Genomic DNA, 16,674 nt, shown 5'->3' with positions numbered 1-16,674 from the left:
AATGGATCCATTAGGCAATAGGTTTCCTCCGCTCAATGATAATATAGCCCAGGCCAGAGGCACGCGAAAAAAATTATCAAAGGACCATCGTTGAAACTAACAACATAACTACTAAATCTAGGGCGTGCTAGGACTAGAATAATAATTCGACTGCTAACTGGACACTGCAGACTCCAGAGGCATATGTAGTGGCATATTCGGAGTGGCAGAAACAAGCTTGTGCAGATATTGCTAAGAAGAATAAGAAACAGCGGAATACGTCCTCTGATAAAGCTTTGGGGTCTGGTAAAAAGCCTCAAGTTTAACGAGGAGCTCTAGAAAAAAGAGCTAGAGATGCACAATAAACCAATAGTCGCAGTGCTCAGGTCATAAAGAGGCCGTATAATCTAATCTATCAAGAAGTTTATAAACGATACAAATTTGGTTATTTCATACATGTAAATAATAATCTCGCATTTTTTCTTCAAGACGTTTCTACCTTAGGCGTAAAAATATATCGTATTGTATAACCGTAACATATAAATGTGTTTTTATTGCGCTCGTGAAAAATGAAAGTGTGTGGCTCGAGGTTGACTGAACATCCCACACCTTTATAAATCTACGTGAAACTTTCAGGCAAACGCCCCCTGGATCAAATACCATCCTATAATCGGAAAAAGTTAATTTAATGAAAATCGAAACCGCTTTTAAAATTTATACCGTGGGTGAGCGTGGAATGAGTGGGCTTTGTCCTTAACCTCCAATCGTCCAAAAGATAAACAAAAGTTGTTTAAGTAAGTTTTAAAGTTTAAATATCCTTGTGTCAGTGTGCCGTTTTTAACTGGTCACGTGGATAGGCATGATAGACATAGTCATGTTGTTTCTGTAATAATTTTTTTTTTTTAAATTTATTTATTTGTAGCCTATACATACTTGTACATAATACAAATGTGATCTCAATGTATATTGTTTACCGCTCGGTCACAGCACTAACACTGATGCCAGCGCTGCACCCGGAGGACGCATGCCATGAGAAGCCAGCCAGTGCTGGCACTCATTTTAATAGATTAAGGGGCAAGGAGGTCTCGGGCCATCGTCGTTTTAGGCGACGTGGTGGATTCTCGGGATGGGAATATGTGGAGAGGGCTCTAGCGGTAGGGTTAGGATGGATCGATAGGTTGGTATGAAATTTTTGGAATCGGAAATGGATCAGTTCGTGGACAAAAGGAACGTTGAGGTCTTTGTGGATAGTGAGGTTAGAGACGTAAAAAGGAGCTTTGACGATTTGTCTGAGGACTTTTGATTGGAAGGACTGGATACGTTGGATATTGGATGGTTTGGCGGAACCCCACAGTTCCACACCGTATGTCCAAAGTGGTCGCAGTAAAGTCTTGTATATGGTCAGTTTAGTGCTGATGGTTAACCCGGATTTTGGTCCTAGTAGTCTGCGTAATTGTCCAAGTCTTCTGTTGAGTTGTTGTCTTTTAAGTCTTGTGTGGGGATTCCACGTCAGTCTGCTGTCAAGGTATAGTCCTAGGTATTTGACTTGAGTGGAAGTCGGTATCTCTTCATTGTTGATGTATAATGGAGGGCAAGACTGTTTTTTCAAAGTGAACGTACATTGGATGCACTTTTCTCCGTTTAACCGCTTGTCCTCCACTTTTTGCACCAACCTTCGATTCTGTAATAAATTAAAACGAAATTCAATAAAGAGCAAAAAGACAACAAAATTCCGATAATTTCTCTCTCTCTCTCTCTCTCTCTCTCTTTCTATCTATCTATGTATCAATCTATCTATCTCTCTATCTCTCTATCCATCTATCTATCTGTCTGTCTGTCTATCTATCTATCTATATATCTATCTATCTATCTCTTTCCCTGGTTTAAATTAAGTGAATATTTTTCCCAAGCCCCCCGTTAAAATATGGGAAAGAAGGCAATCGAATGGCTCTATTAGAAATAGCTATAAATAAAAATCAAGACACTATAACTAGTTTCAAACCGTTCGTTAACTTCCGAGGGCTAGATAAAACTAATAGCCATTCGAAAAACTATACTGTTAGTGGGAATAATTAATAGTCGTGGGCCGCGGCCGACTTTCTTGACAGCCAAATTTCTTGCGGATAGGCAGCCGGTGAAAGGAGGAAACAGTGACCACCAGCATATGAATAAACAAAGGGTCGTTAGACTTCCGGCCGAATTTGGTCACGTCCTGGCCATTTCACAACAATACACAATCAAATGCCTGATGACCGCGTCGATTTATTAACTGATAAAATGTTATTATTAACTATCAGTCTATTTTCATCCTTAATATATGTTTTAAATAGCAAGAAATTTTTTAAAGTTAGGTTAACTGAAATTTAGACTCCCTCAGTATTTCACGATCGGCCCTCTTAAAATATACATTCCCACTAATAAATACATTCAATTTGATATTTTATTCTTTCTATGGTTATTATTTTTTTATTTTTTTTACGAGGGTTCGCAACAGCAGAGGTTATATCAACCTTCGGGGTGCCGGTGTTTTTGAAAAAAAAAGCCCATTTGTAAGTATGCCGGGTTCGAATGCAGGGCCACTGGATTCGAACCCGGGACCTTTGCCTTACAGTGATGAGCGCCGTGTCAACGCCTAAACCGTTGCGGCCACCGACGCCCCCGAAATTTTGCTACGAAATTATTGAATGGGTAGAAGGGGGTCGATTATTTTATCATCTTATAAAATTTTCGTCGTATAATATCGTAAGCCGGAGACTTCTTAAACATTATTGACACACTATACAGGGTGTTACAGGATTAAACCTCAATACTGCCATGGTGGATTCACTAAATAAAACGGAGTTCACTGACACCTGAATGAGGTTTTTATCTTGACATTTTCCTGAGATATTAACATTTTAGTCTAAAATCAGATTTTTAAAAAAAATCGTAATTTCTTGACTTTAGTATAATTAAAATACAAATCTGACCTTTATTTCGCAAAATACATTAAATTTTCCACAAGATAAGAACATTTCCGTAGAAAAAGTACTGTAACTCAAAGAATAACAGATGGCAAAACCCATGTTTTTTTTTAAATTAAGTCCATTCTCCCCAAATGAAATATGTGCGTTTAATTTTTTTTCCAAAATTAAAATCTGACCAACAGGGAATTTTTTAATGTCATTATAGAAGAATGAAAATTATTATTTACAAATTTCGAAATACTATCAATCCACTATGGCAATAATTTTTTTTTGATTGGCAAAATTTGATTTTGAAAGCAGACAAGACCAACCTAGTGAGATTTCATGTCTACAGGGAGATGATCTTAAAAATTGGTCCGCCGGTCTTCGCTGGGTTGTTCTGTCAGAGGAGTTTGGGTACTTCGCCATTTTAAGTCAGGACTGAGGGACAAAAATGAGCGGTAGCGACCAAATTTTAAGACAAACTTATCCACATGGAAAAAAGCACTTTAAACAATTATTATTCAGAAATCGTGAGATGCGGTCTGGTGTGATGTAGGTTTCAGAAAAACATTTTCTTTATCGTGCCAACGTTTCGATCTTTATTGAGATCATCTTCAGGGCCTGGGATTTACAAACATTGGTTACATTTAACAAATACATTTTGCATGTGGAAAAATGAATTTATACAATGCAAAATATATTTTTTTACATATATACATATATACATACGAACGTATTTGTTAAATGTAAACAATGTTTGTAAATCCCAGGCCCTGAAGATGATCTCAATAAAGATCGAAACGTTGGCACGATAAAGAAAATGTTTTTCTGAAACCTACATCACACCAGACCGCATCTCACGATTTCTGAATAATTATCGATTAACGGTCACTAATCACCACACACTTTAAACAATATTTTTTAATAAAAACCCATTCAATCGATTGAATACAATTTTACGTCGTGTTTGTGAATAAATGTCGGGCATTTATTATGGCAAACACAATTTGGATAAATTAAGTGGTTTTTATTGGACAAAAATTTGAAAAAGAAAAATGATCGATTTTCCTAACATGAAACTTTTTTCGATAAAATTCAGAGAAAAATGCAATTTTCTGCGTGAAAATTGAAATTGTCTTAATTCGCGAACCGGCGAAATTCTGAAAGATTGAAACAATTGGACTTTGAGCGAATAAGAAAGGGAGAAATTTCTGGACAAGAACTGGACAAAAAAAAGACAATCTAGACCAAAACCAAGAGGTTGGAGGATACATACGAGAAAGCAAAGCATTCATACAGCGCTGGAGAGTTCTAAAAAATTATGAATAAATAATAAATAAAACAAACAAGTTCTATTTCTGTTATATCGATAAAAAATTCAGAAAGAGTTCAAAGAAAAAAATATTTCGAAGTGAAAAATTTAAAAATTACCTAACTCATACTCCTTATACTTTCTTCTTCTGTATGAAAGGAATCTTCAATAATTACAAAAAAACTTTAGTACTATGATCCTTTTTTTAAAGAACATTAAATGAAAAACATGAAGAATCGTAAAACGATAATTTGTATATATTTAGTACATCAATGACGTTCTTTATCATATTTCTTCAGCACTGGAATGACATGGCATCTATCATGCCAATAAATAATAATTAATAACAATTAGGCTAATAATAATGAATCTTTAAAGAAAAATCTATCCGAACAATTTATAATTGAAGTAAATAGCTTGGAGATTGCTAGACAGCATAATTATGTTAACGGAACGATTAATTCTACCTGTAGGCAAATGTGGATTTTCTATTGCCAACATTCCTCTATGAAATTTTTACTTTAGATTTTTATTCTTAGTATAAAAATGAATATACACCTACTGGTTTATAAGCAACGGGGTTTCATAGCGTATAAACGATGTAAATGTTGATGGTGCGTCTGCGTGTCGACGTAGAACATGTCTATCTTTTCATCGCAAGAGTATATTATTTTTTATAATGTTCTTTACGCTGAAAAATGCACCCTATTGGGGTTTTTTAAAGTAAAGCAAATAAACAGTGTTTGGAACTTGAAAAAGGATTAAAACACAGAAACAGTGAGTTATCTGTTTATTCGTACCAGACCCTTTGTGGTTCGGGTATATCACCCGGCATCGGAAGGTGAATCTTTTCAATGAAATTACGTAAGCTTTAGATCCAATTAAATCATAATAATTTACATAAGGCACGGAAAGAAACGGAACTGTTAATCGGGCCCATTAAGCGGGTGCAATTTTCATAATAAAAAAAATGATTCTTAACAACCTATAAAATACATGACCTATAAAATAAATACTATTAACTGTTTCTCGTTAAGCAAGACTTGCGGATTCATAAATTTAGACATGATTATACATATACTGGAAGATCGGAGATTAAACTATCTTTCTAATATGGAAGAGGGCCAATTTCCATAAGGCATGATCTTCCTTAATCAATTTAAATAACCCAACATACATACTGAATATGCGTTTTACTTAAAGAAATGATAGTCGTTTAAATAATAAACAGAAATTACCGATTGTCATTTAAAAAATAAGTAAACTTCAAGTTATTGGTGTCATACAAGAGGGTTTAAAGTCCAACTATTCTTTGGGTGTTGCGGATGAGAGGTCAGAACTCAGAAATACTTTACAATACTTTTTTTCATATTATTCACAGTTAATATGCCATGGGCTATGTCAGGATTCGAACCCAGAACCGCGTGGTACGCCCTAACTACTAGGCCAGCGCGTTCCCCCAAACTTTATTTACATAAATATAAATTTTTTGTGTGTACGAATTTTTTTTGAAGATCTTTCCGGTCGGGTAATGAACGAATTTCTTATCGTGAAACTTTATCTCTTACCGATCATTGTGTCTGCCTATCCTCGCTTATAGTTTATTGTGGACTTTCACCACGAAGGGCTGTCACTCTCTAACGTGCCGACCCTAGGGTCTTCAGGGGAGTTCACCTATCCCGTTATGCGGCTTGGTCGTTAGTATTCTCCTTGAGACCTCCTGAGCGTCATCGTCGCTTCCAACCAACCCTAGTCTCGAGGGGCTATCTTTTAGCCCTCAACGCATAAAAAGTATAATCAATCCTAAAACTAACACCTATATACAATCCCGCAAATAAATACATTCACATGTACTTAGCACTCATTCTGGTTAGTCCGTAGAGTAGTCGTTCCTCTATCAACCTACACAAAACAGTAATAACCTAATCTAAGTTAGGGTCGATGGAGTACTTCATAAATATTCTGCCATCAACCCATCACCAGTCATACTAAATAAATACACGCTCTCAGACAAAACACGAAAAACAGATCTATATGCAATAAATCTATATTTCTAAAGAGCAGAACCGGGCACCCTGAAACTCGCTACTCTGCCCGAGAATCATTCTTAAATCCGGTGGCCTACACGCTCTCAGTAAGGAGCCAAGACATGACAAGATTCTTATGTAGGCATCGAAAAACCTGTCTCTTCATAACGGGCGGGCAAATCAATAAAGTACTTCTCAGTACTTATTATTGCAATTCTACAGATATCCCTTTCCTCTTTTATTCCAGGAACATCTATAGTCCCCCAAGGTGGTACATTTGACGATCTTTTTTACAATACCCTGCCGAAATTCCTATTCCTATTTCCCAAAACACAGCCGCTTATTAATAAATTTGATGAAATATACATTTCAATTACATCTACAATCCTTGGTGCTTACCTACTTTATATCACGAATGTACAAATGTTTATTAACATAAATAAAATATACGTCACCGTTTTTTCACCTCATGTGTTAATTATGCTAAAACAGGTTTCGTTGCACACATGTTGCCGGAATATGTTTATTTTGCGAAAAATGAAATGATTAAGTATAGTCAGATGTTGATTAATCTACTTTTGCAGTAAATCCATACCAATGCGAGATCTATTGATTCATATCTCTTTATTCACAACCCGGTGGAAAGTGTTACGAGAATCGAACAAGAGTTTTAACGATCATTACTATCCGTTGAGAATATAACCGGTTGTGAATATGGTTTATGGTGTTATGCTAATGATTTAAATTTAAAAAAAAACTGGGCTATGTTGAATGAAACAAAAGTAGGTGTACGACGTACAATAGTCGTAGCCGGCTGATAAACCGGTTGACTTGGATTTTGTTTTTTTTATTCGAGAAAATCAGAGACATGTACGGTTTGCAGATGGGCATAAAATGACAACATTCAAGTTTACCGAATTGTATTTTTGTACTACAAAATTAAATAAACCTTAATGAGAGCAAAGTAAATATTCACTAAGATTAAGCACGTGGTCTTATGCAGCATTTTAGTTTTTTGAACTACAGTAAAACTAATAGTGAATAATTAAATCTGCATCCTTAATAATACAACAAACAATTGGAATTTACATTTTTTGTCAACTTTTTTTTACTGCCTAATAGATTCAAAATAAATTAAAAAGATTATTTTAATAAAGGTTACCACAATTATTTAATTATTACACTATACAATTAACGAGATGCTATATAGCATTGTAATTTTTTTAAGGAAAAAAAGTGGTTCGATTTTCCTTTGCAAAGAGTAACCGATATTTAATCACATTTGATCTATAAAATGCCGCTAGATGCAATTTGCCATTAGGACAAACTATTTGGTCTGCTATTGAACCAGCAGCGTTTAGAATTTTTGTAATGATCCGGGATTTTAGCACGGAGAGTGATGCAGAAAAAGGGCGAACGATATCCTTCTCCTTGTCGGTTTTGCAGATGTATGAAAGGAAATCTCGGTCAAAGTGACGATTTTTCTCCGAGAAATGATACAATTATGCTGATTATGAAATAGGCTTATCGTTCTTCTCCTTTTTATGATATAGCTTCTCCAGTTTTATTAGGATGTTACTGAGGGTTTTTTATCTACTAATGGCAGGCCAAAACATTTGTATTTTATGGGTTGGAATGGACTGGTTGAGATGACAGATAATTAGAGAAATATATGATCAAGAAATAAAGGAAGAAAGTCACGTGCATCGCTAGAGGACTTTTGCATAGATTGCAGTTTTTCAAAAAAATTTCACTTCTGTTAAAATTGTTCCACCCCGGCGATTATAGAAATTAAAACATGAACACATGAAAAACTTTTACTTACCAATGATTCTGACGATATGACGTAAATCCAGTGCATAAATGTGTAAATGGCAGGTTATTGACCGCGGGGGAGTCGTATCGTTTATCGGAAAATATACAAAAGAATCACATGTTTTTAAATGGGCTTTTAGATAGGAAAACTTCTTCTGGAGCGGGCGTCGGAGCTCCCGGAAAAGCGTCGATTCGAAGAAAGAAACCCTTCAATCAGTGACCGTCGATCGAAGGAGGAAGGCCGTTAAGGAACCTTCATTAAATCATCAAATTTGCACAAGACGAACGGTCCTTGCCGCGTGCAAGATTGAGATAATTATAAAAACTACTCAAAGTAACTAATTGTCGGATTGTTATAGGAGGTAGCGGAGGTTTTATACCAATTGCTCTCCTCAGCGGAACGGAAGCGAGGAAGCCGTTGGAGGAGTGGCCGAGGCGGTTGGTTGTCGTATACTCGATTCCTCAGAGGAACTAACAACGGCTTCCTCTTCAGGAAAGCAACCCATCCCCTCACCCGACTCCCGGCATCCCTCCCTCACCCGACGTGATTCTGCCAGGCTCCCGGCTTTATTAATATTTCATGGGATATACCAATTAAAGTTTGGGCCGGTTCGGCTAAGGGAGGATGCGGCGCCGTCACGCACTGTAGTTATTTGGAGATTTGTGCCACTCAAGCCACTGCTTCATACCATCTTCTAATTACATTGTCGTTGAATTTGTGTTTGGCCCAATTTGCCGTTTCAAAATTTAATGTTCCTTCTGTCAATTTCATGTTTTTCAGAGTGAAAGTCGAATTTCATTCTTTTTCTTAAATTTTCAATGAGAAGAAATTCATATTACTATGTCAATTCAGTGACATTATCAACTGTTTGGAAAATAGTGATCATATGATATGGAATGATATTTTCAACGAATATAATAATCGTCTCATTCAATTTAATAATCGTTTCAACCAATTTAATAATAACCGTCCCTTTCGGTCAGGGGGGAAACTAAATACTGGCTCGCAGTTGCAGATACCTTTATTTAAATTTAAACACATTAGTAAGTAATATTTCTATATTCCCCATCATGAAATTCGACATCCCCGAGGTTTGTTGCACAACTAGACCAAAAACTGAATCGAACAAAAAACTGTATTCGAAATCGGTTCTAAACTGCAGTCTGGGCATCGTATACAATATTTTGACACACACACACACACACACACACACACACACACACACACACACACACACACACACACACACACACGCACACAAAGCTGGCGCTAGTGAGGATGATCAGTTCAAAAAGATGGTGTTAAACTATTGAGATAATTATTAAATTGGTTGAGACGATTATTAAATAGAATGAATCGATTATTATATTCAATGAGACAATTATTAATTGATTTAAATGAATTTGGTTGAAATTGATTTAAAATTATTAATTTGACTGAAAAAGTGTCATATATTATAATATAATTAGAGAGCGAATTTTTATATTTTTATAAAATTTTAATTAAAAAAATTAAAATGTGTAAAAACATGTATATTCAAACAAAATCAAAGATGAAACAACTTATTTTTTTCCTATAATAAACAAAATAAATCAATTAATACTTAATTCAAGAAAAATTTAATTACGTAATTAAAGACAAAATGTATATAGGACGCCCCTTTTGGGCATGGATTTTAGGTTTTATACTGGATGATTTTAGCATTTTTTCATTTTTTACATACAGTTTTACATTTTTTAAACGGTGATGAACGTTGATGAACGGTTTCTGAATGGGTTGAATTTTTTCACATAGGCGCAAGAAACCTACATTTTACATTGAGAATCACCACCAGACAGTTTTCTAATGTTTTATTTGTGTTAGTTATAGAAAGCTTTACAATTTAAGCTCCACCAAAACCAGTCAAAGGCTGACTGAGAATGGATGCTGGTAAAACCCCCAAAAAAGAACTTCTAAATTAAATTAATTTAAAAAAATGTATCTCCGGAAATCCTTAATCGATTTCTATGAAATAACATTCATTTTTCATTATAAAAATCCTGTTACGAATATGCAGCATAAAAACAAAGTGTTATATTTGCAGGCAAAAAGTTGATTGTGTTAACTTATTTTGAACGTATTTTTGTGAAAAGTTTCAGTTTTAAATTATTCTTTTTGAACAGTTAATATATTTTTATAATTAATTTATTCGTATAAAATTAGTCATTCATAAAAATATATATAAAATATTTAAAAAAAATAATGTAAAATTAAAACATTATCAAAATTAAAATATGTCTTGAAAATGACACGGTTCCCAACGTCTCAAAATCGTGATTTTTATTTTTTAAACACCTCAAATTAAGGCCTATCGAAAACAGTTTTTATCTATAAAAATTTAATTGGTAATCTTCTTTTTATATCTTATAAGGTATCAATTTTTAGTTAAAAAAATTATAAACAAAGCAAGAAATAAAAAAAGTTAAATTATAACATTCCTTGGTTTTTTGTGACGTATCAATTTTTATTTTAGAAAAACCATTTTTCTACTGCATATAAGAAAGGATGATTTTGGTATCACAATAAACATTTTTATTTTCAAATATTTTATCCTGCACATTCTTAAAGTAGGTGCATATTTTTGTATGAGTTAAAATTTATACAATTTAACACAAGCAAATTCTGAGAAAATTGGAAAGCATACACGCATTACGCGCCATCGGTAGCACGCATCCTATCGGGGCGCACTCACCGGGCCCCCACGCCTCAGCAGCAGTACCGAATATTTCCACAAGGAAAAGGTAGGTTTTCTTTCGCCCATGTATGGAGATTCAGTTCAAAAAAATGTGTAAAAACATCTATACAACACCAAAAACATGCAGCTTTTTTTTTTTTCAAATTTACAATATTAATGCATTGAAAACGTCGCCAATCTTGTACAGTAAGAAATAAAGATAAAATGTATACAGGGTGTCCCTTTTCATCAGCCACTTTTATTATAAACAAAGCAAGATTTTAAAAGAACTTTGTAACCCACCTTTATTTTTGGAAAGGTATCAATTTTTATTTAAAGAAAAAGAAAAACTTTTTTACAGCAGATATACAGAATATCACCATTCAACCAGTTTTGTTTTTCAAATATAACCCTTTGTTTTTTGCTTCATATTCCGATCTTTTTTAATGAAAGATAAAGTTGATTTCATCTAAATCAATCTAGGGTTAAGAGGTTCGGTCTTTTGCGTTTTACCAACCTCCATTCTCAACCAGCTCCGGAAACTAGTGATGAAGTTTAAAAACCTGTCTTAAATTTATATAAATAACACAAACAAAATCTGAGAAAATTGTCTGGTGGTGATTCACAAACGTAAAATGTAGGTTTATTGCTGGTTTCTTCATGTACGGAAATTAAGCTTTAAGCTCCCTTATATTAGCAATAAATTTAGATTTATAAACATAGTAAAACAAAAAAAATAACAATAATAATAATGATAGTAATAAAACCTATAATAAAATATACCAAACAATAATGAAAATAATATATTGTTTAAAATATTAATTATTTATAATCGAATGATAAAACTACATTACGAAAGAAAAGCAGAAAGAGAAAAATGGTAAAGGGAAAGGGGAAAAAGGAAAGGAAGAGGGAAGGAGGAGACGATTCATATCGTTTTTAAAAACTCAGAGCCAAGGACCTGAAACAAGCCAGCGAGAAAGCAGAACGTACTCCTCGCTAAGCAAATTCCATAGTCTTGATCCAGCAATTCTGAAGGATAAGGTTACAGTTTTAGAGGAGTGCTGAAGGCTTGGGATATGATTGGTGCGATAGATATTGAGAACATATTAAACTCTAAGTTTATAAATGCTTAGGATATTAAGGTTGATGAAAACGTTATTATCGGAAGAATATGATGCATTGGTTTAAGATTATAACAGTATCTAACGTAGTAATGATAAGCAATTGGAACGGTACGAGCTAGAGAGTTTAAGGAAAGTGAAAAAATTACGCTACAGCAAGATAATAAAGTAATTATTAAGGAGAACTCAGTTTTCTATAGAGCGAAAAAGCTAAGGCGTCGGAGAGAATGGAGGCTTGAGTAGATCTTTTTAATAATAGAGCTTACATGGTCATGCCACGTAAGCTTGGAGTTAAAAATAACACCGAGATTTTTAACTTTCTGACAAAAGTTAATAGCGAAGCTGTTGATATAACGAGGGGATAGGCAATATGTATTAATGCGTTTATTTGAAATTAATAAGGGTTAGGATTGGTTAGGTTTTAAAACCCAAAGAGCTAAAATTGCGTGGGGGAGGTGTAGAAGGCTCTGCGGCAAGAACTGGGGTCTAAACCCCAAAATGATCCTAGGCTATACTCCTGTGTCCGAAGATCAATGTTGATATATGGGTCGGTGGTGTGGTGGACAAAACTCTTCAGGCCAAAGCAATAAGTGGCACCCAAAGACAAGCTTCTCTCAGCGTCACTGGTGCCATGAGCACAACGCCGACTGCGGCCCTGAAAATTTTGTTAAACCTCCCACCACTTCACATTCTAATCCAAGGAGAAGCCAAAACAGCATCCCAGAGACAAACATCTGCTAGGACAGGCCATGTAAATAAACAATGGAAACTGAGGGAGGAGATACAGGCAGATGCCATTCTAGATATGCCAATTGATGCCACTACTCTAAAGTACAACTTTACTAAAAAGTACAAAGTACTGATACCAGAACGGGAAGGAACACCACTAAAGGCATACTCCTACTGGAATATTGACGGCTCCAAAAACGAGAAGGGTACGGGAGGTAGGGTCTTTGGGATGAACCCTAAGACCGAACTGATGGTAAACCTACGTAAATATGCTACATTTTTACAGTCTGAAATCATAGCGATTGAACAATGCGCCACAGAAATAAAAAGGCTAGGAATGCATTCCCGGAAGATAGCCATTTTCTTTGAAAGCCAGGCAGCACTTAGGGCCATAGCCTTATGCGAGGCGAAGGCAAGAGTGTTAGGAACTGCATGGAGGACCTGACGGAAGTCAGTGACACTAACGACCTGACCCTGGCATGGTTTCCTGGACATTCGGGGCATAAAGGCAACGAAAAGTTTGACATGTTGGCCAAAAAGGGAGCAACATGGACTCTATGAGCACAGAACACTACTGCTGCTTAGCAGCCTGCCACAAAAGAAGATAGATCTTAAAATGGATCCTTAATGAGTCCAAAACCTAGTGGAACAATAACACAGGTATGAGGCACACGAAGACCACCGACCAAGAAGTTCTGGAAGGCAACCGCAAAAGAACCAGAATTCTGGTTGGACTCCTGACAGGGCACTGCCACATAAGAAAGCACATGCACCGGGTAGGAGTACAGACAGAAGAAACACTGTGCAGATACTGTCAGGAAGTGGAGGAGACCGCAGAACACATTTTATGTTTCTGTGAAGGTCTACGTAGGTGCAGGTTCTTGCAACTAGGCCAAGAAAAACCAAAAGCAAAATCCTACACCAAGGAGCCGCTAGGAAAGCTGTGGAGGCTGATTAAAACCTGAAGCTGGCCAGAGAGTTATAAATAACAGGGGAGCACAATAAATCTATTCAGGTCGAGGTGCTGTAGGCCTTGTGGCCGCTTCTTTTGTCCCTATCCTAGGGTTTAAAATAATGCCATTATTACTGGCCATTGAAGAAGATCATGGTTGAGCAAAGAGATAGCTTAAGAGATGTTGGTTGTAGGACATTGACTTTAAAGCTAAGTGTTGTAAGCATAAAGATGAGATTTGAACAAATCAAGAACTAATGAAAGATCATTTAGAAACATGGAAAAGAATAATGGGCTAAGAATAGAGACTTGAGGTAAGCCAGCTGAAAATGAGAGAGAAGAGTAGATAGAATTTGAAGCTTTTTGGAAATCAATAATAAGTGGTATTTGTTAGGATTTAAAAGAATGCCTTTTTAGTATATCAATTTAGTATTTCTTATTATTTTAGCTTACCAACTCAGATTCATCGGTCCCTAAACAGGACAATAATCTGGATTTTTGGTCAAGAAATAAAAACCTAGAATGCGTAGGAAGATCATTTAGAAACATGGAAAAGAGTAAAGGTCTAAAAATAGAATCTTGGTGTACGCCAACTGAAATTGAGAGAGATGAGGAGAATTTGAAGCTTATTGGAACTCAATGAGGACTGATATTTGTTAGGATTTAAAAGAGATTTTAGTATTTTAGTATATTATTTTAGTATATCAATTTAGTATTTTTTATTATATCCGTTATATTTCGTGGTCCGATTAAACAAGTAATCTCTTTCAATTAATTAATCTTTTTATGTAAGGTCTTGGTTGAAATGGAAAGTTTAGTGTCACGAGCGGGATTCGAACCCACAACCTTCGGCTCAATATGCCGCTGCTGTAGCACCTGAGCTATCGTGATTTCGATCCACACGGACACAACTCCCCATCTCAACCTTCCTTTCGAATTTTCCCTCCTATTTGCCATTTATCAATTTTTTATTATTTTACCTTATGAACTTAGATTCATCGGTCCATAAACAGGACAATAATCTGGATTTTTGGCCAAGAAAACCGTTAAAATACAAAAAAAATTGCAATAAAAATTCAAAATGTATAAAATCATTCAATAAAAACCTAGAATGCGTAAAAACGGTAAAGAAGGACAGTAATTACGAAGAAAAAATTGATCTTTTGTTTATATCTTGTTTACAATAAAACGTGGCAGGCCCAAATCTTAAGGGATACATTGTATACATTTTATCTTTAAATTATGTAACTAAATATTTTTTCTTTCCTTGCATTAATTTTTTTACTATAGCAAAGTTTCGCCTTTTAGTGCACGAGGTTAAATATATTTTTCAAGCAGTGATATGGTACGTTAAAGAAAATAATGATTGTTGCAATTTTAAGAGAAGTTGTTCATCAATGATTTCCGGAGGTAAAGATTTTTAAAATAATGGTACAGAGGTTCTGTCTTTTTTGGTATTATATACCCCCTTTTTACAGGCAAGCTAATAGCAGAGTTGTAAAACGAAGCTATGAAAAATTGCTATTAATGAACGCAATCGTGAATTATCAAAGAGTGCTTTTCTTGTTCACTTTATTGGGCAAATTTGTGTTTATTAACCTCCGAGGTTTACGAGATCATGGGTATGTTTACCACTACTACCAGTGATAACAGAACCCTCTTCTTTAATATAATGCAGTGACATTATATTAAAGTAAGTGTGCTAAAGTGTGTATTAAATTAAGTAAAGTAAGTGACATTATGAACGAATGTCATTTACTTTGCACTGGGACATGCTGGCGCCGCGCTTTTAGTTTCTTGTTATTCCAAGTAACTAAGTCTAAAACGCGTCCTGAATACGGAGCTACTTGAAACCTGTCTTTTGACTACTAGTGGACAATGCGAAAAATCGCAACGCCTGACAATTTCAAATACAATAAAAAAAGGCACAAAAACAAAATGACGAATGGTTTGTCGAGATGGGAACTCCTTTATCGTAATTGTACGATTAGCTCTTTATCTTCCCATAAACCATTAATGGAAACCAAATAAGGAGTCAGGTTCAACTTGTAAATAGATTATTGACGATGGTGATTTCTACGTCACAGAAAAGAAATAAAATTGACCTAACTACTGCAAAGGTTGACTAAAGGGATCATTTATTTTCAAAAATGTAAACGTACAACTATAGTTCATTTATGTACTAAAAGTACTTTTTATTAACCCTTTCAGTTTTGATAAAAACATTCGCCTTCAATTACCTCCGGGATTTTTTTTTAAATAATAAAAAGACTGACAGTTTCGAAAGGACTCCGATCCATAGGAATCCTTATAAAGGTTTACAACCCTATAAATTACACGCAATAAATTAAAACCGAAGATATAAAATGAAACTTCGAGGAATAAAAAAATATTACAACCTTATTTTTCCCACACATAATAGCATAAAATTTAAACGTAGTTGTCATAGGCTTGTTGCGTTACAATTGAATTTGGATGAAATTCAGAGGAGTTAGGCATTTTTACTTGCATCACCACGAATCATAGAGGAAGAAAAAAAAAAGCGAGGGTAATGCTACCTAAAAAATTTCTATTTTTCGTTTGCTATAAAAATTGTAATCAAGAGCTACAAAGGGTGCCTAAAACAAAACAAAAATTTATTTCATAAAAGAAGTTTTCCAAACTTTATGATATAACTTTAATAAAATATGATATAAGATATAACTTTATAACTAAGCTGATATTCATGTTTGATGCTTACACAGCATAAATCATGAATATCAACTTGGTTTCTTACTAAAAACATTGAGAATCAGTTGTATTGAAAGTCACAAAAACGAAAAGACATGAAGTTTGTGAAACTTGTTTTATAAAATAAATTTTTGGGTTGAGATATACAGGNTACTTTTTAGGTGAACCGGCTGAATTTTCCTTGAACCAATGATACTATCAAAAAAACAAAAAATGCTTTTTAATAGTTTTTTAGTCTAGTTTCAACTTTTTAGCTTTTTTTGTAAAAACAATTTACAGGGTAACTCAGGCCCAGTTCAACTTCAAAATTTCAAATGCCCCCCCCCCCCTATATTACCCTATAC

General features: G+C 34.8%; 1 protein-coding gene across 2 annotated transcripts in view; it reads right to left on the bottom strand.

Moving 5' to 3' along the window:
* Positions 1-16,674, bottom strand: part of LOC106671346 — a 66,742-nt gene that overhangs the window by 29,095 nt on the left and 20,973 nt on the right. Inside the window, exon 1 of one of the 2 annotated variants that reach the window (XM_014402238.2) lies at positions 8,092-8,565. The exons of the other annotated variant lie outside the window; for it this stretch is intronic. The gene's annotated coding sequence lies outside the window, so the exon portion shown is untranslated. Of the gene's footprint in view, positions 1-8,091; positions 8,566-16,674 lie in introns of those variants that run through there. 2 annotated transcript variants of the gene reach the window in all.

This window comes from Cimex lectularius, unplaced genomic scaffold (assembly GCF_000648675.2).
Source record: "Cimex lectularius strain Harlan isolate CLEC.00 unplaced genomic scaffold, Clec_2.1 scaffold4, whole genome shotgun sequence".
NCBI lineage: Eukaryota > Metazoa > Arthropoda > Insecta > Hemiptera > Cimicidae > Cimex > Cimex lectularius.
Note: the sequence above shows the minus strand (reverse complement) of the source record. Positions and strands in the feature narration are given on the sequence as shown.